The sequence below is a fragment of the Dermacentor albipictus genome, chromosome 5 (assembly GCF_038994185.2).
Source record: "Dermacentor albipictus isolate Rhodes 1998 colony chromosome 5, USDA_Dalb.pri_finalv2, whole genome shotgun sequence".
NCBI classification, from domain to species: Eukaryota; Metazoa; Arthropoda; class Arachnida; order Ixodida; family Ixodidae; genus Dermacentor; species Dermacentor albipictus.
This window is the reverse complement of record NC_091825.1, coordinates 51,746,733-51,772,258: the sequence shown is the minus strand read 5'-3', so window position 1 is coordinate 51,772,258 and position 25,526 is coordinate 51,746,733.

The following is a 25,526-nucleotide window of genomic DNA, read 5'->3' as shown; positions in this document are numbered from 1 at the left end:
GCTACCAAGTTCGTTCTAATGTTTGTTCACAATAGAACTCAAGCTGTAACTTCTAGTACACTATTTGTCATTCCCTATATCTATGTTCAAAAGGCAGACACAGGGCAATTCACGATTCCTTGTCATCTTTTGGTGCTGAGCGCTGAACGCCAGTGGCCCGTGAGCTCCGCGCCGCGCGTTTCACGTGACCTGGAGAGACGGATCCACGCTTTGTGGCATCTTCCTCGGGCGCTTCTACACACCACGGTGACTTAGCGGTTATGGTATTGATCGGCTCAGCACGAGGGCGGGGGATCAAGTCCCGGCCGGGGGAGACCGCATTTCGATCGAGGCGAAATACAAGAATGCTAGTGTCCCGTGCATCGCGGGCACATTAATGATCCCCTGGTGGTCAAAATTATTCCGGAGTCAACGACTATGGCGTGCCTCCAAATCAAGTCGTGAATTCTGCGCGTAAAACCCTAGGATTCAATTCATCTTTCTAGCTCTCCCTGGCGGCTTTCGCTGCCTGTCGTGCGGCGTCTTTAAGGAGGAAATGGAACACTGTGTATTTTTACCACGACTTTGATGTTGCATAATTAAAACCATGACCATGTCCAGAATTCATTCTAGCATTGGCTACAATTGGTTGATTGAAATAATGGTCCTAAAGTAATTAATTAAACTTTATTACCATATTTATGGTGATTCTTCAATTAGGCATCGAATTCCTGATAAAGGTAATTCTCGCTTCAGCGACTAATTTACAAGAATGTTCAGATTTGTGCTACCTGTCAGAGGATTTTTTTATTGGGTCCAGCTAAAAGAACACCCCGTATTTCAGTCATGCGTGAGCCACAGTACATGGGAAAATACGACCTGGTGGAACAAAGGCCTGCCGCTGCATTTGGCACAATGGTATGGCCAGATGATTGTTTATTCAACTTGAGACTGTTGGCGCACTCCCGTACATCGCCATTAAGGCAACGACCCGTCTGTCTGAAGCACCAGCCACCGCATGGCATGAGTCTTTGGTGAAGGGATACTGAAAGTATCAGACATGTACTTCAACCAGGCTCCTTTCTCGCTCTTTCCCCTGGACACGTTGCTCCATCCAGCAGTGCCGCCGCGATGTTTGTGCGTGGCGCGTGTCTGAATATACACCTAGACAAAAGTGTCCGAACAGATATAAGAATTCGGCTTCTACGCCACAGTGCAGCAAGCGAATAATAAAATATCTAAATAAAAGAAAAGAAAATTATTTGATATGATATGCAGCCTGGCGCTCTTATTGTTACAGGAAGTTTTTCAGCTTTGGATCACCGTTTGATTCTTATTCTATCTTCACTCGTGTTTGTAGTCTTTGACAAGTATGCGTGATGCAGCTCAGCGTACCAGGTGGAGAGATGAATAAATTTGGGCTGAATACGCGAGGGCTTGGCCTAGCTACGCGGAGAACTGGTGCCGTCAGCGCAGCCGTGGTTCGAAGCAAATCGCGCCGGTGCATTAGCACCGGGAGATTTGGCTTCGTTTCGTCTGCTACATTGTTCGGGCAAGCCAAAGCTGCGGTCACTGAATCGAACTTCGCTCGCACCACTGTTGCGCCAGATGAGTTGTAGCCGCAAAAACAACCTTGTACTTGCATTTCACATGTAATCGACCTGCGGATGCCTGAATCTGAGCGAAATTAACTGCATCGACTCCGGCACACAGCTTTGCCTTGGAGAAAACAGACTTGATGCCTTTCGTGAACATAGAGAGATGACAAGAGCGGAAAAACTGTTTCTCCCCGATGGAAAAATTTATCAACATAGTGCAATTTACTCAGGTTGAACCCACTGGCACTTTAATGCAGTATACAAGCACAAGGCTGGTTTCGCCACAACGGTGACATTCTATTGCAAGTGGAATGCTCTTCCGTGTAACGCAGCATTGGAGAGCCTAAAAACTACAGCAGACGATCTGGGACCACGCTTTCAGACAACACTGCGGCTTCGCAGGTTTACTTCGATGAGTGGCCATGCTAGCTGCACTGGGGCTTCACGCCGCGTGGTCGCGCGCTCACGTGTACACCCTAAATTTGTTCTTCGCTGTACCTGCTGGTCAGAAGTAGTATACCCCCAGCATAGAAAACAATTAGCGAAATCCAGCTGGACTCCCCCCTGGGCATCCGTCCGGCCCGCACCGACACCTAGGCAACCAACGGAACAACAGCGAATGGGGACAACACGTGGTTAATTACCGCTCTGGGCCATAGGCTACAAGTTCGTACGATGCGTAGCATTCTCCTCGATGAGCGGTCATTTAAAGTCCGGAAGTTTCTCCCTTGCCGCAAAGAGGAGAGCGCAAGGCAATCACGCCTCGCCCAGCCTTCTAATCCCATCGCGTCTAACGGCAGTCCACAGGAAGATGCCTTGGCGTCGTGGCGCGTCTCATTTGTGTGCGCGGTGCGCGTGCGAGCTCGTTCAGGCACAAGTGAGAGAGGGTGCGCATTTGCTCGCGTCTAATTCCAAGTAATGCATACGCAGGCTTGTTCGCCTTCTTCAGCACGTGGTGGCAATAAGGCTTGCCGCATTCCGTGACGAAGGCTTTTCCGGTGTTTTAATGCCTGAGCATTGGTTGTGCCAAAGCGGAAAAAAATGAGCATATCGTTGAAGTATAGTGAGCAGGTCACGTGGTGGACGTATATATATGCCACGTGATTATATTTAATTTTGGGGGCAATTCTTTTTCCAGAAAATTCTTTCTCTAGATTTTTTCCCCTTCTAGAATAACATAATTCCAGTCCTTCAGGTGGATTATTCGGAGAAGAAAACACTACTTGCACGACAAATGAGAACAAGCATTTAGCACTTTTAAAAACGCACTAATTAACCTTTTACGAATTGCAACCGCTGAGAAATTCATTTCGCTGGGAATTAATTCCTACAATGACATCAGTTTGGAGACATGCGCTGCCAAACCCTTAGTAAATATGAACTGTCGACAAACTTATCACTTTAATAATTTTTTAGCAATCCAACTAGTGAAGTATTAAGAACCTACTATTTTCCTGTTTTCTTGAAGCACAAAACAAAGTACAAAATTAGCAATCAAGAAAGGAGTCACCCAAGGACTCACGATCTCTCCGATGCTATTCACTGTATGCTTACAAGCATTCAAGCGATTATTTTGGGAACGGTTATAAATGAGAATCAACGGCGAATATGTCTGGAGCCTTCGGTCTGCAGATGACATTTCCTTATTCAGCAACACGGGGGATAAACTGCAATAAATGATTAAGGACCTTAATCGAGAAAGTGTAAGAGTGGGGTTCAAAATTAAAATGCAGAAAACAAAGGTAATGTTCAATAGCTTGGCAAGGAAACAAGAATTGATTACCGCCAGTCAGGCTCTAGAGTCTGTCCAGTGGTACGCTTATCTAGGTCAATTACTCACAGGGGACCCTGACCGTGGCACGGAAATTTAAAGAAGAATAATGATGGGTTGGAGTGCAGACGCCTGTCATTACGAGATCCTGACCGGAAGCTTACCACATTCGTTGAAAAGTGTACAAAGATTGCATTCTCTCGGAGCTAGCATATGAGGCAGAATATTGGAAGTTAACAAGGAAGCTCGTGAACAAGTTAAGGACCACGCAAGGAATGATGGGACGAAAATTGCTAGGCGTAACGTTAAGAGACATGAAGAGAGTGGTGTGGATTACAAAGCGAACAGCCATAGGCGATATTATAGTTGGCACTTTCAGAGAATAATGAAGCTGAGAAGGCCACGCAGTGCGTGGGGAAGATAACCGATGGACCAATAGAGTTACAGAATGTAGGCCAAGAATAGGGAAACACAGTCGAGGACGGTATTAATTAGGTGGGGTGATGAAATTAGTAAATTGGCAGGCGCAAGCTTGAATCTGCATGCGCAAGACAGAGGTAATTGTAGATCGACGACAGAGGCGTTCATCATGCAGTGGACAGAAATGTTGGCTGAAAATGATGATGATCCTTCGTCACTTTACGTTATCGCTTAACACTGGGTGCTGTCTTTCTTTTGTATCACCACTGGCTGACAAATGCAAGTCGTAAGCGGTGGTTCCAGTTTTAGGGTCAGCCATATCCACATCGCGCGATTGGATGCCAGGATGGTGTTGACCATACACAGACACTGGCTTGCAGCTGCGATGGGGAGAATGTGGGCCCCCTGTAGCTTTCAGAGTGCGCGTGAATTTGTCGTGGTGGATGCTATCGCCAGCGGCCTTCATTAAGTTATTGGTCGGCATTATTCTACGGTTTACATAGATGCCAATTGAAACGGCGGTCTAGCTTATCTTTCCTCAGAATCAGCCTGTATTCTGCGTAAATATGTTCTATAGCACATCGTTTTTTTCGTGCGTTACAATGCGATTGCGTGAAAATTTATGCCTCTGACCGCTTGGGTGTTTATATTCGAAACATACTGGCGTACTATTTGCAGGGCTGCTTCTAATATCTCTATAATGGCACTGTAGGCACTGTTGTAGGATGAACGCTGCACAAGGCAACTGTAACACAATAACGAAGCGCTACTTCTGGATAAAATGAGACGCTTTTTATGCACGCAGAGGGCGTTGTCTGTTTGTTACTTTGGTCTTGCGGAGCAGCTATGGCGCTACAATAATTCATGTTAACTTCACACCAACTAGAACAATTGCCTGTTCTCCCAAGCTACAGACAACCTGGTGCTGAGGCAGAGTGGAAGCCTTGACTTGTCTTGTATCCTTGTCGATGCAACCATGTCCCTTTGATATGTTCTTTTTTTTCCTTTCCACATTCTTTAGTGCCTGTCTGTATACAAATGCATTTTTACTATGCCCCGCGTGGCCGAAACGTTCCGTACAGTCCATGACCTAGGTTTTGCAGTTCACATACGGAAGCGCTTACACTAGGCTAAGTCGGCAAACAGGCAAGGAATACACTGCCTAATTCAGAGGATTACGCCTGCAGGATTACGATTGCCGCCTATGAACATTCCTCTATGCTTAGTTGAATAGCTTTGTAATAGAATTATTAAGGTTCATTCATAAAGGTGCTACTCCAAAGACGCGCCTGAGACAATACGCTCCAAGGGACCGATACCCGCAGTGTGAATTTATTTCCAGTTTACGCAGCCGCAATGAACTGGCAAAGACAGACACTGAAGAACAGTATTCTGTTTCAGGCACGCTTTCAAAAGTACTGCAGCTTGTTCCAAAGAAATCATATAGTCAGCGCTTGAACAAAACAGTGTCGAGCAAACATAATATTTATAGTCAAATACATTTTCTTTCCTTACTTCCCCATGTGCATTACCCTGCTTAGAACTGAAAAACGCACAAAAATAACCATGTGAAGACATGTTATAAGACAGAACATCGTTAAAGTTTACTCCGAAATATGTCCACGTGCTCAAGCTGCGCAGTAGACCATGAGAGGCGACGAAGGGAAATGTTTTTAGATATTTCGACTCTCTGCGCTAGGTTGACGTCTATTCTGAATACTGCACACGAGCGTTTTCACATCTGGTCCTCAAAAAATGCCACTGGCACGGCCAGATATCGAACACGCTATATCATCAACGCCGTAAACGCTGAAGCGCCACATCTCTAGTTACATAGAATGTTTTAGTTGAGCGCGTTTACGCTCCGCTAAGCAGTTAAGCGGAGCGGAAGCGCGAATACGCCGTCCGCTTAGCCGTAAGCGGGATAGCGGAGCGAGGAACACGGTCCGCTTAGAAGCTGCCTGAGCGGAGCGTGCCGCGCAGCACTTTGGCTAGCGTTGGCGTCAGAACGGATTGGATTGGATGCAGAAAGCAAGTGCGCTGTCTAACACGTGGCGTTCCCCAAGACGGCGCTTTATTTTCCATTGGATAAAATGGACCGGTAACGCCTTACAAGCGCACGTTTAGATACTTCATGGAGAAATAAGTTATATATATATACATATATACGTTTTACTGTATAAGAGTGATCATAAAGTGTCTTTATTTTCTTTCATTACCTTGAATTTAGCCAGGGGGCGCTGCAACTACGAAAGGTCCGCTCCGATACGCTAAACGTATAAGTAAAAAATCGCCCGCCGCTCCGCTGTGGCTTAGCGGGGCAGCTCGGAGCTGAGCGTACCGTAAAGACGCTCAACTAAAACACTCTATTAACTGAGGCACGTTGTTCCGTCTTACAATGTTGTGTAAATAAAGAAGATACCAAACTTCTTTATGTAGTGGAGAGTTAATTTCTACAGAAGCTATTGAGAGTAAATCTTGCTCCCAGTAACACGTGATACCGCGCCTCCGTTCAGACTTCTTCCCGTATTCCAAGCACTCTTGTCGTTAAACTGATGGCAAGATGACGCCGACCATGTACTCACTCGTAACTCCTACCTAACGACGTCACTGTACCTCATTGTGCGCCTGCTATACCGCATCTCATACGCTTTGCTATTCCATGTATTGGATACAAGTTTATTACAGAAGACCAAGATGTGAATTTATACAGAAGGTTGCAGCGTCAGGAAAAGGTTTCATCAAAACAACGGTAACCTCCAATCTAAAAATTATCCGCAGGAGTAATGCCGGTGAAAATGCGTGTTGAAAATTCATTTCACCGAAAGTCACCGAGAATTGAGCCGAAAGTGTAAACTGACAAGTGTATGTGGAATCACGGGCAAATAAAGACCGATAACACAGAACACTGTGCGCAAACCACCGGCTTTTTTTTTTCGCATCTGTAATAGCTCCTTCGTAATTCAAATAAAAATTAAGAAAAAAAATCATGAGCCATTCCACTCTGTAAAGGTGGATGACCAGCGAAGTTGTTTAGCACAAGACACTGAGGTGACACAGAATTTTGAACAAAGGTACGAACTTATTTATTGTCGTGATGGTTGATCATCGTGATGAAAGGTACGTACGCACGTTTATTGTCTTGATCGGTACGAACTTATTTATTGTCGTGATGGTTGATCATCGTGATGAAAGGTACGTACGCACGTTTATTGTCTTGATCGGTAGTCATTATTTGACTAGCAAGTGCAAACATATTCTTTGATAATGTCAAATCTATGCACGTACGCCACTGGGTGGTTGGTTGGGCCGGATCGGTGCGGCATCGCAAGCAGTATGTCCGCAACACGATACACATAAACCGCTCCCTTTTCGGTCCATCCATCGAAACCGGTCGACTTTTCGGTCCATCCACACTGAAACCATCGACAACGATCACAGGGGTAGTTTCATCGCAACTAGCCCAAGCAAAGTGAGTAGCCATGAACCCTACGGGGCTCTGAGCCAATGCTTTATTTTGCTTGCTTACGGGGGTATGAGTGCTTACAGGGGGTATGAACCATTGATGATGAGATATTTTGTTCACGCAGAACAAAAATTCATGGAACCCTAGCCTTATACAGCTTGACTGCAAACACGAAGGTGGTCCTGACTGGGAGAGAATGGTCGCAGTATATGAGTTCACACCCGAAGGAGTCACCATAATTTAATGAAATTTTCGATAGACCAGCAGCAGCGTCAAGGATCTTCAGCTAGTAATCCCTGGGAAGCACTGTAGTACTCTAGACGTCATGCTACTTGTAGCAACGCTAACTACGTTTCGAAAAGGCATTGCGGGGAAATGGCGCTCATTTTGTTGGTATTGGTATGAAAGTTCCCTGGTCAGGCTGAGAAAACTTTGTAATCGAAACCAAGGACACCTAAGAAAGTGTACATGCAAGAAAGCGATATATATATATTTATATGTATATATTGACGAGTTTTGCTAACCAACCTTCTCCTAAGAATGAATTATATTGCTTAGATGAAGGTAGTCATTCTCGAAGAGCATTTGTTTCTTGCTACTGTGCTGCGAATACATTGACATATATGTAGCCAGAAGTATTTTGCGAACACTTTCTTGCGCTCTTCGAATGGCAAAGGAACAGTTTCAACTGATTGTTTTTTTTTTCGCAGGAACCTTAAGAGAGGAGATATGGTATTTTATCTCCTATTAGACGCGTGCTGATAAAGCACCGTTAACTCAGGCACGGGCAGACCCCAACCATACTGTGACGGCTTGCTGCTGTCTGCGGCATCCCGGCCAAAGCGGCGCGGTGTGATAAATCATAAGCGCAACAACAAATATGCAGGATGGTGGCTTTCTTTGCGGTAAGTATATTTTTCAGATATCGTAACACATTTAACTTTAACTCGTTTTCCTTTCTTACGACAGTGAAAGCCTGCTCGGATGCATGATTTATCATTAAGACCTTTATGACTATATATATGCCGTTCCACAGACCAAGTAAAACACCTTAATAAAATTAGATCATGCAGAACATACGAATCTGCAACATACATTTGAAAAACCAGCTGCGAAGACAGAGCGTTGGCTAAATTATACCTCAGCACCACACCTGTTTGTGCTTCCTCCTATGGATATTATCAATGATAAAGACCAAATCGAGGGCATCGGTGATACTGTTTTTTTTTCTTATCACAGCGTTTCTCATTAGACAAAACCTCGTGATGATTGGTTGGAAGCAAAAAGTGAATATTTTGAAGGGTGATCATCGGATCTCTATATTTGTTTAACGATTTTTAATAATAGGGCTGTTCAGAACAACTATAATGGTAGAGACATTCTGAACTTACAGAGGTCTCTATGCGTAAGCCGTCGCAGTTACCGCATATTCTCTAGCTTTTTCTTTGTACTAAAACTACAGTTTAGGAGATATAGAAGAGGCAAGGTGCGCTTAGGATCACGGACTTGGTAAGTGAGGGAGTAGGGGGGGGGGCTCAATCCCCACCCCCTCCCCCGGATAGTAAATTTACGAGGCTCAACTCCCCTACCCCCTGCTCCCTCTGGCTTTCGTGCCCGCACCCCCTTGCCTGTCAAGTCCCCTCTACGGCTTCTTGGCGACGTGTCGAATAAACAAAAGGTTGCTCAACAATTCAACCCTTCCCGTGTCACTAGCGTTATCTTTCCCTTTTCTCTGATGATGTCAGTGGGTGAAAGGGTGAAAGAGCGTGTTTTATGTACCCTCAGAGAAGTACCGAACAAAATTTAGCAAGGACCCCGCACGCGTAGCTGCCCAACTTGAAGCCCACGTTTTCAATCAGTAGCACCTATAGGTTACCTAAACATTTTTTTTTCAAACAACTTTCTTCTCGCTACATCCGGGCTGTCACCAACACGTGCGACAGGGTTGGACGGATAGCGCTAAACTGGGGCGCAATGAATTAACGGGCCGAGCATTATTCAAACACACGACTGCACGGAACGTTACAAAGTTCGCTTGAGCAAATACTGGATCGCAAAGTTTCTTAAGGGCCGCATCTTGGATGTGTTGCTGACAACGCGTGCAAATAACTAGAGTAGACGTGTAGAACGGTAGTATCTATTTGCTCGGCGCAGTACGTAAGGCTACACTACGGAGTATATACGACTGTCCAGCTGATCAAACATCAACCATAACGAGGAACCAGAATTATTTATTTATTTATTTATTTATTTATTTATTTATTTATTTATCTATTTATTTAGAAAGGCCTCACAGGCCTCGAAGAGGCATATGGTGAGGGGGGCGTGTGGTACAGTTTATCTGAAAATACAATCGGTAAAAAGATATCGATGCGTGCAAGGATTCAAATGTTGGCTGAAAACGTAGAAATTTTTCATATAGCAGAAACCGGAAAGATGTTAAAGAAAGAGAAAAAGAAATGAACAAATAAGCATTGCATAAATATATGAATAACAGAAAGAAGGATTATAAAAGCAGCAAGTTTCATTTTGTAGGCGCGTTATACATTGCCTAACGTTAAAAACAGAAAAACATGGCACAACCCGTGACAATGCGTTGGAAACGTAAACGTAATGGGATTCATAGGTACCCGTGTACGAGCAGTGTGGGGAAAAACACATTTTGCCAAATTACTGAATTAGGCACCATTATTTCTGAGCAGATAAATGCTATCCTGAAGGCTGTTCCGGAGATGGCTAGTACGAGGCAGTGGTGAAAAGCTAAGTGCCTGCTTCGCGACACATACGCGAACATAGCTGAAACTATTGTGCAATCTCCGCGACGTGACGACGTGGTGTTTCAAGCACGGTATGCATAACCCGTCAGAGTGGAAAATCTTATGGAATAACGACAGCAATGCAATATCGTGGCGAGTACTAAACCACTGCAACGATAGTTCGGCTTTGATGTGCGTTATGGTAGACTGGGAAGTTTAATTAGGAGTAATGAAATGACTTTCCCTATTCTGAACGATTTCCAACGCTTCAATTAAGTATTTCTGACGGGGTGACACAATCGGAGACATGTACTGAAGCTGGGGCCGCACGAACGTTAAGTAAGCCAGTTTACGCAAGGCAGATGGAATACTGCGCAAGTTCCCGCGCAAAAACCCTAATTATGCGGAAGCATTGTCAGAGACATTCGGAATAGGCTCAGACCATGATAGCTTAGGTGTAAGGTGCACGTCCAGGTATTTAAAATGCGCAGTCGGGGATATAATGTTATTGTTAATTGGGTAGTTAAACTGCGAAAAAACTGATTTTCAGGTGAAAAATATCATTTTACACTTTGACAAGTTTAATATCATGAGACACGCAGTACACCACTGATTCCCTATGTCTAGGTATCTTTGGAGCGATATGTGATCATCACTGTAGGTTATTGGACGGTAGATCAGGCAATCATCGGCGAATATTCGTCTGTGAAGAAATGCGATACCTCCGCGATTATCGCCATTCTTTTGTTTTATTCGCACTCTTTCGTGATCGCGAACGCATACTATACATATATGCACAGCCTATACTGCGTGAAGCACGGTGCATATACACGCCAATCACGACAGGAATATTCCAACAGCTTGACCGGCGCATTCGTAGCACGCCTAAAGGCCAAGTGGTAAAGAGGAACCTTCACCTCGGGGGCTCCTAGGAGAAATCGTCCTTCTTGACAATAACTGCACGAAATGTGATGAGGTTTACTGCACTTAAAAGAAAATCGTAAAATGTAGAAATCCTCGGTTGCGAATTTTTATTTATGTTGTCAATGTTTCAATGAAGATTACCAAAATTCTCAAATTTTCAGAAAACGAACCTATCAAGTTTACAACTGTGTAAATCAGCAACGTAAAGGATATCACAATTGTGTAAATTGCCCGCAATAGTAAATCTAAGCAGGAATCGCTAAATTATGCATAGATCTCAAGTGAACTACTAACGCGCTGTAGTTGCTTACTGGCTATGGTGTTGGGCTGCTGAGCTTGAAGAAGCAGGATCGAATACCGGCCATGGCTGCCGCATTTCGATGGGGGCGAAATACGAAAACCGCTGTGTACTTTGATCTAGGTGCACGTTAAGGAATCCCAGGTGCTCCAAGGTTCCGGAGTCACCCACTAGGCGTGCCTCATATCGAGATCGTAGTTCCTGCACGTAAAACCCCATAATTTATTTTTTTTAAATTCTCTAATCAAGTAAACTACTAATATCTAGTTTTGCAAGAAGCTTGTACACAATGTAACCGATTCGCTTAAGATATAAATTACATATGAAGTTTGTCAGCTTTGTATGCTCTAACGGATGCAACACACAGAACTACGATATCTATTCTTGGTGCAGAGCTGCGAACTTGTATACTTCGTGCTACTATTTTTTCGAACTTGCCAATATTTGAAAGTTCCATTTAAAACATTCAGGTCCTGAATTGCAATTCGGCTTCCCCTTCACTAGCATTTACCTTTCTCTCTCAAATTAAGCATATCTCATAGAGATCCGCCCAGTGTTTAACTAAGAAAAGCATTTCTGCGTTTTACATGCATTTTACGGCATCGGAGTTCGGCCCGAGGTAAAGCTTCTTTTTAATATATGCAGGCAAAAAGAGTCCTGCACATCTTACTTCACCCGGCCACTTGCATTCGGCGCTCTCGGCACCGACAGGCCGGACATGTCGCCTTCGCACGCTCCACGTCACGCTACGTTTGCTGCAATAAAATACAGATAACGCCCAAAACGATAAGCGTAACGTAAACGCTCATGAAGACTACGAGCCTTTGTTAACTAGTCATCGTTAGAATGATTTACCGACAGTGACAAGTGTGTAAAGTTCGGTCAGGCTTTCTAGCAGCTAGCTTGTATCAATCTGTGCTGCTCCGCCTCAGATAGGAGGGATCGTTACGCGCGCGAGTCGTGCATGCGCCACGATGCCGACTTCTCAGCAGGACATAGGCAGTTTCCCTTTCAATCGAATTCTGTAGTTTTGCGGGCCAAAACCACGATATGATCATGAGGCACGCCGTAGTGGGGGACTACGAATCAATTTGGACCACCAGGAGATCTTTAAAGTGCCTCCCCCCTTGCACACAGGCGTTTTTCCATTCCCCCCCCCCCCCCCCCCGACATGCGACTGCTGCGGTTGGGATTCGATCCCCTGACCTCGTGCTTAGCAGCACAACGCCATAGCCGCTAAGTTACTGTGGTTGGCCCGTTTGTTTTTACCAGCCCCAAAACCCTTATGTGCTAGAACGGAAACTCCACAAGGTATTGCATCTCCCACAAGGCCGTAGCCAAAAGGGGCGGGGGGGGGGAGGGGGGCTTATAGGGCTTCAGTCCGTGCCCCCTCCCCCCCCCCCCCTCCTCGCCACCTGCAATTTTTTCGTGCTGTCGTGCACTACCGCCCAAAACAACCCTCGGCGCCGGAAATCATTCGGGATTTTGTCTAAAATGTATTTTTCGCGCTCGAAAAGACATTTTGGCGCAAAGATTGTGAAGTCGGGCAGGATTTCTTGGCAACGATCATGCACCTAGAGTCACATAACGCAGAGGCTCATCCGAGCACAAACCTTCAAGGGCGTTTCGATGGCGAGTGGGCTCGTCGCGGCATCTCGTGGATGACGCGGAATCTACGGAGGGCATGTATTTCAATTCCGCAACTTTATGGGTATAAATGTCACATAACCTTTTGATGCGAAAGGTGCATTGGCGTTTCCAAAGTCGCGCTTTAGACTTTCAATTCCGTATCTTTGCGGGTTTATTGTTCTCATAAATATTTGACGCCAAAGGTGCATTGACTTTTCTAAAGTCGTACATCGAACCATACAATGAGACAAACCAAATAAACACACTGTCAGAAAAGTTGACAAAGCACCCAGTGTGTTCTGACGAGAAGAAGCGTTGTGATGTTTTCATTCGTGCCGTCATGCCACAGAAAAGAATATCAACATTTTTTTCGTTTGCGCCAAAACAAATATATCGAGACACTATATAGAGCCAGCAAAGGTAACTATATTTTTTCTACTTTGACTTTTATTCGCGAGCACACTTTGAGCCTCAATTTTCTTGTTCTCACTAACCGCGGGCTGCCACAGCAAACCAGATGTCATGCGTTCTTCACGTATTGCCCTGACAACCGCGCGGTGCCCTTCGGTGCGCGTTCGTTTTTTCTCTGGCTGAGTGGAATTCGGCCTCGTAGAGCTTTGGACGCTTTCTGGTTAGCCGACGAGAAAAAGAAGCAATGGTCACCCGCCGCCACGATTGCAGGGCACGGTGGATTGCAACGCGTTCGCTTGAGAGAATCACCTTCATTTCGATGTTATCGCAACCTCTCCGGGAAGTCTTTTCTCTCGCCTGTGCACGATAACGAGCAGCATGCATGTGGTCCTCTGTGGACCAAACGTCTCAGGTTTTCTTCAATATTTTTTCGGTAAGCAAATTAGGTGTCCAAAGCCGGCATTCAATTGTGGCCAACATGCTTTCCTTCACGTTTTTTTTTTTTTTCATTTCGATGGGCATGCCCCACGAAAGAAAGAAAGGACATTTTTGCCGCGCGGCGAATTGTCGCATAGTAAATGTTCGATTTTGCTACCTCTTTTGCGGAAAGTGATGGGTCACGGGACTCTTCAGTTGCCGGATACTCTTGCTTTATAATAGCAATAGCTATCATATGGACACTCCAGGCGCTCTCTTGCCGTCGCCATCATGTTCCGTATAAAGTACAAGGGCGATAACATCGTCACCGCGCGCCGCATGCTGTATTTGCGACTGAAAGCGTACGGGAGGGTGATAGGTGAGCAGACGATGGTGGCTCAGTTCTGTGTGCGCTAGGGAGAAAAGCGGGGGGAAATGCGCCGCCTTACGTCGCGCGCGATCCATAGGAGAGAGAGGAGGGGGGCTTAGGATTCGGTGATCTGTGGATCTGTGATTGCGCAACATGTTTATTTGCCTTGTCTGGCACAATATATACCGTCACATATACGTAGATTTATTGGAGACTTTCACGTGCGTTTAAATGTCTCGTTACGACGTTTTGCGTATGCATGAAGTGAACTATGTTTCCAGTGACAGTTTTTTGCCCTTTATCAAGCTGTACTTTGGTATTTGTAGATTCTATTATATCTTCCTGTTTCTAACGTATATTTTGCTAAACTCCTGCTTTATATAAGTGCACTCCGTTGCGGCTATAATGTCGGTGCAATTACGCACAATACACTAACGGCGACAGCTGCTTCTGTGCAATACATTCAAACGAAGGACAGCGTCATTGAGATTTCGAGCCGTAGAATGTATAGAAAGATGTAAGAAAGGCTCTTGCATGACAATGTTTCATAAAAATACTTGTCCTCAATTTGTTCCTTTCATAGCCTTTGCATTTTTCATATCAGCGGCATGCACTTCTTTATTGAAATGAAAATAAAACAAAGAAACCTCACCTTATAATGGTGACGGCTACTCCTTTTCTCATAGCGGAAACAATAACACAAAAAAATGCAGGAAAATGGAAAGAAATCACTTCATACGGTCAGAAATTCACAGCACAGTCCTATACGCCCATGAACATAACAGTATAAAAATCAAATGCAAGTTGCACCACGATGAGTTCGTAAACAGTCACAAACACACAAAAACAGCCGTGATTTAGACTTCGATGAGCATATAAACAGATGGGGAATTACACAGTGTTAAAATAATTCAGGCACAAAAAATGTATAACACGTAATATACTAGCACTAATAATTAACAAAATAAAATTTTATAGTTAAATCGCGTGAATATTCAGTGCAAAACCTAGTATTTCTTAAGGATGCCTGTTTCTTCATAAAAATGCTGAAGTGCGTTCAATGCTTTTCGCAGTGCTATTTTTGATGCCATGGGCCCAGCAAATTTGCGAGTGAGAAAGGCCGGTGAGGATCAGTGGAGTGTAGCTCTTGTTCTAGCTGCCGTCTTTGGATATCGTATATGGGGCATTAGAGCAGTAGATGGCCAACATCCTCATCTTCGTGGTCACAGGAGCAAGCCGGAGAAGGAGCCCGTTTGATGCGATATAGAAAATATTTGGTGTATGCTGTCCCAAGGCCCAGTCGATGAATTAGTGTGGCGGTACATTTTGAAAGTTGTACATCCCGCTGGTATTTGAGTTGAGGGCCCACTTTGTAAAGGACTGATTCCTTAGTGTTTTCATTAAACCATGTTGACATACAGAAGTCTTTCTTCAGTACTCTCAATATACGTTTTGTGTCCATTGGTGATAAAGGGATGAGTTGAATTTCTGCATCTTTATGGGCCGGCTCTGCCAATGTGTCCACTAGTTTGTTGCCTGCTATACCAGCATGGCCCGGGACCCGCTGTAATATCACTTCATGTTTCGCTTTATTAGCCTGAGCTAAACTGTTGTAGTTGTAGCACCGAGTTGCAAGTTGTAAATATTCTTCCACTGGATGACTCGTGAATCCAAGTAGGACGCGTCTTCGCAATGCTTTTTCAGGGAAGAATTCTGGGATGGCACTCCGAAGTGGGGGGGGGGAGGGAAATGTGGTTCCACTGTTCCATCTTCTCGCCGGAGCCATCTGGTCTGCCTCTTAACGGAAATTAAGCCGCTATCTTGTAGCAACTCAAGCAGTTGGTCTGGAACGTATTGGAACATGTCTTGCTTTTCCTAGATTTTTCGTGTACGATGGCGGTACGTATGGTCCCACTGCAATGCCTGCAACATGAGTTAACTCAAGCAGTCTCGTAGAGTCAGCGAGAGAAGACACATTGACGGAAAAGTTACCTTCTCTCGTTACATGAAATGGTTGTACCTTCTATCTTGCTGTGGTAATAATTTCACTGGCCGATTTTTTTGCATTCACTTCCCAAAACGACGTTTCCGCTTTGGTGAGCTTGAAAATTCCTGGTATTCCCGCTTGGCGTGATTTCTTGCACGTCACCATGGTGAAAGATCTGTCTTCCGCTTCCATGCCGGTGGTTTCAAGTGTTGTGACATCGCTGTACGGCTCATGATAGCCACTACGTGCTCTCTTGGGAGAGTTCGCCTCGAGGTCAGCATCCGTTGTTGCACTTGGCTTGAAGTGGTCACTGCCAGCCGGTTGCTCAGCGGGCGCTTGTTGTTCTGCAGTAGCATTAATCTCTCCACTTGCATCAGGCACGCGCTGGGAGGAACGGGGTCCCTTCTTTGCCAACTCTTTCGGTTGCCGTGGTATCTGCTGGTACGGCATGGAGGCCAAAAAGTCATCCCGCCTGGTGAGGCGGGAAGTCGTCGACCAAATTTTGGCTACTGAGTGCTGAGGTCAAGCGAGGAAACTCACAAATTAAGACGAAAAAGTGGGTCCCTGAGGAGCTCACGTCCACTGGTGGTACACTTCGTCGTCTTCCTCGCTGATTCACTGGTTTCGAAGTCGTGTAGTTCTAAAGTTCGTGTATTCTTTTCTTTACTTAATAAATATATAATAAATATGAATATAAATATGAAATATGAAATATGAATATGAAATATAAAATATAATAAATATGTATTGTGTAATAAATAATAAACTTCAACACATGGCGGCATTGATACCAAATATTTCCGCCACAATTTTTGATACATACGAATATATTGTTTTATGAAAAATTACATATTCTACTTGCCTTGAGAGTGTGTAGCGTTCAAGAATTCGTGGGCAGCATCTTTGGCAATGGCAGTGCCGGTCTTTTGATGTATTTGATCGCTCGACAAGTTCTAGATCATTATTAGCATCAACAACAGCCTGGCTACGCCCACTGCAGGACAAAGGCCTCTCCCATATTGCTCCAAATACTCGGGTCATGTGCTAATTGTGGCCATGTTGTACCTGCAAGCTTCTTAATCTCAGCCGTCCACCTAACTTTCTGCCGCCCCCTGCGACGTTTGCCTTTTCTTGGGATCCAGTCCGGAACCCTTAATGACCATCAGTTATCTTCTCTCCTCATTACATGCCCGGCCCATGCCCATTTCTTTTTCTTGATTTCAACTAAGATGTCACTAATTCGCGTTTGTTCCCTCACCCAATCTGCAGTCTTCTTATGCCCTTAACGTTACACCATAGCTCGTTGCGTCGTTCTCAATTTAAGTAGAACTCCTTTCGTAAGCCTCCAGGTTTCTGCCCCATAGGTGAGTACTGGTAAGACACAGCTGTGATAGACTTTTCTCTTGAAGGATAATGGCAACCTGCTGTTCATGATCTAAGAATGCCTGCTTTTATTTTCAAACGCACCCCAGGCCATTCTTCTTCTTCTAATTATTTCAGTCTCATGATCCGGATCCACGGTCACTGCATGCCATAAGTGGATGTATTCCCTTACCACTTCCACTGCCTCGTTACCTATCGTAAACTGCTGTTTTCTTCCGATGAGCAAAACGTGAACAAGGTGAATGCAGGAGCCAACGTTTCGACGAGTGGACTTGTCTTCTTCAAGGTGACGTACGCTTTCCTCGCCACAGTATATATAGGTGAGGGAGGGTGGGTGCGGAAACGAGGGAAGGTGTGTTAGCACGTCGAATTCAGAGTAAAGGAATGCTGTGCACAAGGCCAAAGGCACGAAGACCAAAGATCCAATTTTGACGCGGGTTGTGGTCGTGTCAAGATTGGAAAGACAGTCGGAATTGGCGAAGAGACAGCCCAAACTAGAATCTGACAGACCACCGGCCTTTGTAACAAAATATTCTAATGTACTCCCAAACATAAATAACACGCTAAGAAAATAGCACCCAATATTATCAAGTAACGAGCGTCTGCGAAAAGCGTTCCCGGATGTATCTAGGGCTATCTATAACCGAAACAGGAACTTTAAAGACATGTTAGTGCACGCAAAAGTCAGCCAAAAACATGCCCCCGTAATGAAAGCATGTTGTCGCCCTAAGTGCAAAACCTGCAGGGACCTTCAAACTGACTTTAAAATTAGAAGCACCGGAAATAGTTATACACGTGAAGTCAAATCTTGCTTCAGTTGTACAAGTCCTAATGTGATTTATATGCTTGAATGTTCCTTCTGCAAGAAACAGTATATCGGTGAAACAGGACAATCAATGAACGTCAGAATAAACCGTCATCGCGCGGACACAGCTAAAGAGCTTCCCAAAGCCGTCGCCGATCATTTCAACCAACCAGGTTATAACTTTGAAGAACTTAAACGCTACATCTTACCGTCAAATTTCCGTTCTGAACGAGAAAGAAAATACGGAGAATCATACGTTATCCATCAGTTCAAGACATTGCAACCAATGGGCATAAACGCCTTAAAGGGAGCTTTAGAATCTAATCGCTATGCTAAACTTCAAGCTATAGGCAACAACACTTAGTTTGATTTCTTGGCGTATCCCCCCTTCCCTTTTTCCTTGTTTTTCTTTTTTTGCTTGCCATACCCCCTTGTTTTTCGTTTGTTTGTGTTTATGAACCGGCGTGTCAAGGGCGTGCGTTGACAGACCGGGGTGGGGTGTCGCCCTGTCTTTGGCCTTGTGCACCAGGGTTCCTTTACTCTCAATTCGACACGCTAACACACCTTCCCTCATTTCCGCAACCTCCCGCCTCACACCCTCTCCCCTTTAGAAGAACCCCACCAATATACACTGTGGCGAGGAAAGCGTACCTCGCCTTGAAGAAGACAAGCCCACTTGTCGAAACGTTGGCTCCTGCATTCACCTTCTTCACGTTTTGCTCATCGTCTTGAATTTCCATCTCCCGCATTCCCCGTGTTTTTCATGTTCTCTTCCGAGGCTGTTAAACATTACTTCAGTTTTCTGCAGATTAACTAATAATAATAATAATATTTGGGGTTTTACGTGCCAAAACCACTTTCTGATTATGAGGCACGCCGTAGTGGAGGACTCCGGAAATTTTGACCACCTGGGGTTCTTTAACGTGCACCTAAATCTAAGCACACGGGTGTTTTCGCATTTCGCCCCCATCGAAATGCGGCCGCCGTGGCCGGGATTCGATCCCGCGACCTCGTGCTCAGCAGCCCAACACCATAGCCACTGAGCAACCACGGCGGGTGCAGATTAACTAGGAGGGGACCAATATCAACGTGAGCTCCGCCTCCATTACCCGAACGAAATTTCTCGCTACGCCACAGATCTCACACCTGTACCTAATTCTTTAGTTTTCTTGAGCGCACGTGCAAACTTTTCTTGAGCAGACGTGCAGACCAGCCAGCCAGCCAGCCAGCCAGCCAGCCAGCCAGACAGACAGACAGACAGACAGACAGACAGACAGACAGACAGACAGACAGACAGACAGACAGACAGACAGACAGATAGATAGATAGATAGATAGATAGATAGATAGATAGATAGATAGATAGATAGATAGATAGATAGATAGATAGATAGATAGATAGATAGATAGATAGATAGATAGATAGATAGATAGATAGATAGATAGATAGATAGATAGATAGATAGATAGATAGATAGATAGATAGATTATTTCAAGACGCCTGAAGTAGACAAGTAATGCCAATCGCGTTACAAGATCCCTTCTGCAAAGGTATGTCCTATGTTTAAGTTGATGTTCTTTAAGCTAGGAAAAAAATGTGGGGCTTTTGATAGTAAGGTTTGCAAAGTCCCATATGATTATGGAACATTGAATAAAACAGCGCATGACGTAACTTGCTTCGTTCTTTAAGCAAAATGATCCAATGAAGTTCTTTTTTCCTTGCTCTTACATCTACTCAGAAAGCGGTTGTGTCACCCCAGGACGAACCTTGCCGCGATGGAATGGATTTCTGATGCGAAAGCTTCAACTGGTCGCATTTAGCTGCCGCTCTTGCTCACAGGTGTTGCGCGAGGGGAGTGGGCATCGCCTCCACACCACTCACGCTTTCTCTTGCAGGCCTGCGTTATCCGCATATTGCTTGTCCGCGCGAGCTCTCGCCTGCATTCTAGCTTCCCCTCGGTAATTGTTATAAAGAAATTAGTGCATGAAAGGCAACAGATTCGAAAGGAAGAAACCGTTCGCGGTATTGAGTTTTGAACCTAAGGCCCTATACGCTCATAGAGCGAGTGTCTTACCCATTAGGCCTTTTGTCTTCTGTTTTTTTCTTTTTTGCATGGGAGCAGAATCTTCAGCAAAATAAGAAAAGCAAAGTGCTACAGAAATTTAAGGTGACTGAAAGCATAATCAAAGCTGGGATAAGCACGCGCAAGAGTCTAATGAAGGCATCCAGTCCCGCGCTGTTCTTTATGCAGCGTACACACTACGTGCGTAGGCAGCAGTTTCCTCCAAAACCAACCGAGTGCTTCGCAGTAGTTCAGCGTGCCTGTCACACATTCTACTGCGCCAAAGGCTATGTAGGCCAAGTACCATCAACATATCATATGGTGGGTCACAGGTATCATTAAAAGGTAGGAAGCGAGATGTGCATGGTGTGACATTTAATCATTTTTTATATGTTCTTTGAAGAATGCTCCAGAAGAACACGGTATCCCTACAGTCTACTAAACAGTGATCAATCCTTTCAGCATGTGGACGGAAGTGGCAGTTTGTCGACTACGGCACGATACAGCCCATTTTTGTAACCATGTTTTGACAGGAAGGATTGCCGAATGTAACCTAAAGAGAAAGGAGTTTTTCGCGAAGTCGTCACGGCCGCGTCACGGTGACGCCTCCCTAACAGGAGAAGGCTAACCGTTCTGCAGGCATTCATAAAAAGTTGCCTCACTCACTCACTCACTCCCTGGAGGAACGGCCATTCAACGGACACCCTTAAGTATATCCAGGTAACAAAATTCCAAATAAGGAGCACGATAATGGCGAATAAGGAACGATGTGTCTATGAGTTAGGTAGAAATTTGCTTGCGGAATGCACTGAAAATTTAATTCATGTAAAGCGAGCTTTAGGAAAGTGAAAGCCTTCAACTACCGCTTTCAATAAACCCCAAGGAGCGAGTGATGCCTCTCTGGCAGATCCATCAGATGTTTGCTACCGATGTATCGAGCTGACGTGCTCAGGCTATGTGGCGTGTGCACCTTCTTTCTCCTCTTGAGAGTGGGGGTCTTGGACTCGTTCACCTTTTTGTAACGCAGCTTGTATCCCGGTTATGCTTCTTTCACGCTGTAAACAGTGCATCTCTAAGAGCAATTTTACAAGTTCAATTGCTCAATTACCTTGCAGAAATCATCATCACCATCATCAGCCTGATTAATCCCACTGCAGGGCAGAGGCCTCTACAATACTTCTCCAACTACCCTGGTCATCTACCAATGTGGCCATGTTGTCCCTGCAAACTTAATTTCATCGGCCCAGCTAACATTCTGCCGCCCCTGCTACACTTCCCTTCCCTTGGAATCCAGTCCGTAACCCTTAATGACCATCGGTTACCTCCCCTCCTCATTACATGTCCGGCCCATGCCCATTTCTTTTCTTGATTTCAACTAAGATGTCAATAACTCGCGTTTGTTCTCTGACCCAATCTGCTCTTTTCTTATCCGTTAACGTTACGCCCATCATTCTTTTTTCCATAGCTCGTTGCGTCGTCCTCAATTTAAGTAGAACCCTTTTCGTAAGCCTTCAGGTTTCTGCCCCGTACGTGAGTACTGGTAAGACACAGCTGCTGTACACTTTTCTCTTGAGGGATAATGGCAACCTGCTGTTCATGGTCTGAGAATGCTTGCCAAACAGACTCCTGCCCATTCTAATTCTTCTGATTATTTCAATCTCATGATCCGGATCCGCGGGCACTACCTTTCCTAAGTAGATGTATTCCCTTACCACATCCAGTACCTCGCTAAAGAATACATTGCGGTCCAATAAAGGAAAATAAAGACTTGGGAAGGAAGAGTACGAAACGACAGATTGAGCGCTGAACTTCAACTGATTTTATTCTTACAGCAGGACAGGGAGAATGAAAAAATGCGCATGCGTACATCAGTGTTGCCTTGAGCGATTCCAGTGACGTTTTTAACAGTTGCAACTCGTTTTCAAACAGAAAAACAGACGTGTCACTAATGCAACTCGTGCCTCTCTCTTCAATGTGATATGCCTCCAAAAGTTCTCTTACTAACGTATCACCACTCCTGCCAAGTATCTTTATCTCACGCAGCAGTGGCTGGCATCTGCCTTCTAGGCAAACCGTGCAATGCGCAGGTAAATGCGCATTACCTTTATTGATTACAGACAATTCATGCTCCTGGGCCCGGTCATTAACACATCTCCCCATTTGTCCAACGTAGAATTTCCCACATTTTAGCGGTATTTCGTATATAACGCCCGTCGAACATTTGACGTACTGTCAAGTATGCTTTTTCTGGCATCCTGACTTCTTGTCAACGCGTCTTATGCGAGGACTCAGTCCAGCCAACTTGCCTGGTGCCGAGAAAACAACTGCCACACCAAACCTAGTAGCGACTTCTAAGTGAATGTGCCTTGTGAAGTCACGGGCTTCAATTTGTATATTGCAATGCATGAGGTAAAGTAATTTGTTAAAAAGTTGCGTAGTAAGTTTTCTTAGTTATACATGTGTGTGCTTTGACTTACACTAAAAATACACTCGGTGAAATTCTGCCAGTGGACGAAAACAGCATTTCCCCATTCTAGCGGGAAGCCCATCCCCTACCAGCACAGCGAAAAGCAGCAAAGTAAGCGGATAGTGACATTTTTCTCACTCTACAATGCGCTTGCCGAACCACCGGCGTTAACTACAAATAGTGTGCTGTGCTCCTGCCGTGCGGTTCATTCCGCGGCTGCCACTGTACGACAAAAAAAAAAGAACGCGCACATCAGCAGCTTTGCAGTATTAGAACGCAAATTTCAGTGCAAATGTTTTATAGCGTGGCATTATAGAAGGAATACGTCGGAAATTCTGTCCATCTGTCCCTGGCTAGAACATGTGGGCCGATCCCGGAGATTGTGCAAGACTTGGCAGACCGTTGCCGAGTACTGAACCCTATGCGTGGGGACAATCCACAATTTAAGGTCATTGCGTGCGCGCTTGATAGCAGCCGGCCGTTGTGGCGTGATGACTCACTGGGCGCGCAAACATTACTCACTTTGTTGCAAAACAGTCTACGCGTCAGTCTAACACCCTCTACAGTGGACTACGGGCCCACCACAAGACTTGGTCACGTATATTGTCATTGGTCACGGTATATTGTCATTGGAGTCATTGGTCACGTATACGTCGTGTGATATCAACAGCGTGGAAACACTAATTTACTTGTCATACTTCCGCATTCTTCGACCCGCACTCAGCATACTGGGACCAAACACGCACTAGAGGAAACAAGAGGAAGAAGGACAAAGAACACAAAAGAGGGTAAGAGAAGAATGTACGTGAAATGCAAGACTAGGTGAGTGTATACGTAATATACGTTGTCTTTCATTCTAATACACACACGAACACGTTATTGCACTTCCAACAACACCCTTAAAAGCAGCCGCAACAGAAGCAGAAGGAAGCTCGAGGCCAGTTTAACGCTGCGGATATCGTGGATAACTGCCGTTCAGGCAGTTCCCGCATGTTTTTATTTTATTTTAATAAGTTGTACTGAAAATTCTTTTTCAACTTGCAATAAAACTGGCATTTAAATATTCGTGCCTATATCAGCCGTATCATGTTTCTCTTTCCGTGCATATTTAGCATGCTATCAGGGTGTTGTTTGCTTTCAGCGACCTGGCAAAACTCTATTTAAGGTGCATTTCATGCTAGAAAGCACGAAAGCTATTTTTTTTTCTTTTTTGCTTAGCACAAAGACACACCTATTCATGGTTATGTTGTGGAAGTCCAGTGAATAAAATTCTGTTACAAAATTAAGACTTAAGAAATGTGGAACCCATTGATGCGTTTCTGGAAGCAAAAACACAAAATATAAGGTGTTGTATTCAAAGGTGCACTAAAATTTTAAAAACTGCCTGTGGCCGATAGCTCAATTCTCAACCTGGAAGTAAGCATCTCGACGAGGCGGGCATAACGTGTAGGATAACTCCGAACTCTAAATTCAATAATCAATATGTTTGCACAATCTAACTTTTTAAATAATTACTTTACCGTACACATTAAAAGTTAAGACTTATGGCAGGTGAATTCGCAAGGCGTGTTAACTTAGAACGTATTCTCACGATAATAGCAAAGATAATTTTTAAAGTGTGCGACGTGATACATGAGCATTCCATTTGCTTTAGTAATTCAATGTATAAAATAGCATTTATTTAAAAAAGTGAATGGAACAGGAATGAATTTTTACCGCAAGCTAGACAGTGCCTATCTCGAAACCGCTGCCATCCTTACATTCGTATCAAGTCGACATGCTTTGCGAACGCGCTAGCTAGAATTCCTAAATTGCAATATGTGCTGTAAATAATTAGTAAGCAACGAAATAAGGGAAATTTTGCCAATAACTTATTTACGCATTTCATTGCTCGTGGAAATACCTGCCTCATGAAGTAATTTATTTCAAGCTTAGAATGGCGCTACCAGCCACAAGGGATTTTTAAAAATTTGGTGCAGCAAAAAAAAAAAGAACAAGAAGCGCTATATGTGTAGTTCAAGAGGAACACTAAAAACCATAACCGTAACCAAAGCTTCAGTTTTCATTTTTTGCCCTATCGTTAGACACCTGGGAACTAAGTCCTGTGAGATTTTAAAAAGATTTGGATGACGCTTAAGCTTCGCTTTTAAGAGTGGAACGCGATAGCGTTATCAGGTGCCGTTTACGCCGAAACCGATACCGGATATTATGTGACACGAGTCTCGACAGAAAACAATGGCGGGTTGATCTCCGCGGCTCTGCATGGCACATCCATGGCTCATACTCCTCGTAAGGCAGAGCCTATAATCAGTTACTCATCAATGGATCAGACGGCCATAGGCAAGGAAATAGGTGTTTCTGTTTGAGTTCCCACGCAGCAGAACTGTTTTCTTGTATATTCAAATTATTTCCTCGTATATCCAAATTAAAATCCGACACAATCATTGCTACAGGTTGTGTGTATACGCGACACTTTATAAATTTTGTGAAGCATTTTACTTTGAGAAATTCGATTATTTATTTATTGAAAATACCTTACAGGCCCCATGACAGGGCATTGAGTAAGGGGGGTAATAAAAGTGCAAAGTAACTCGACAGCGTACAAACATACGGCTATTATTTGCAATTTAACGCAAAGAAATGGAGATGAATCGATGATAATATGGTATGACGGCAAATATAAGGTTTGGCAGGAAAGAGGATAACACAAAAAAAAACATTTATTGGCTGGCATTACACCTATGACAAAACTGCACACAAGAATAAAGCATACCAACCACAAT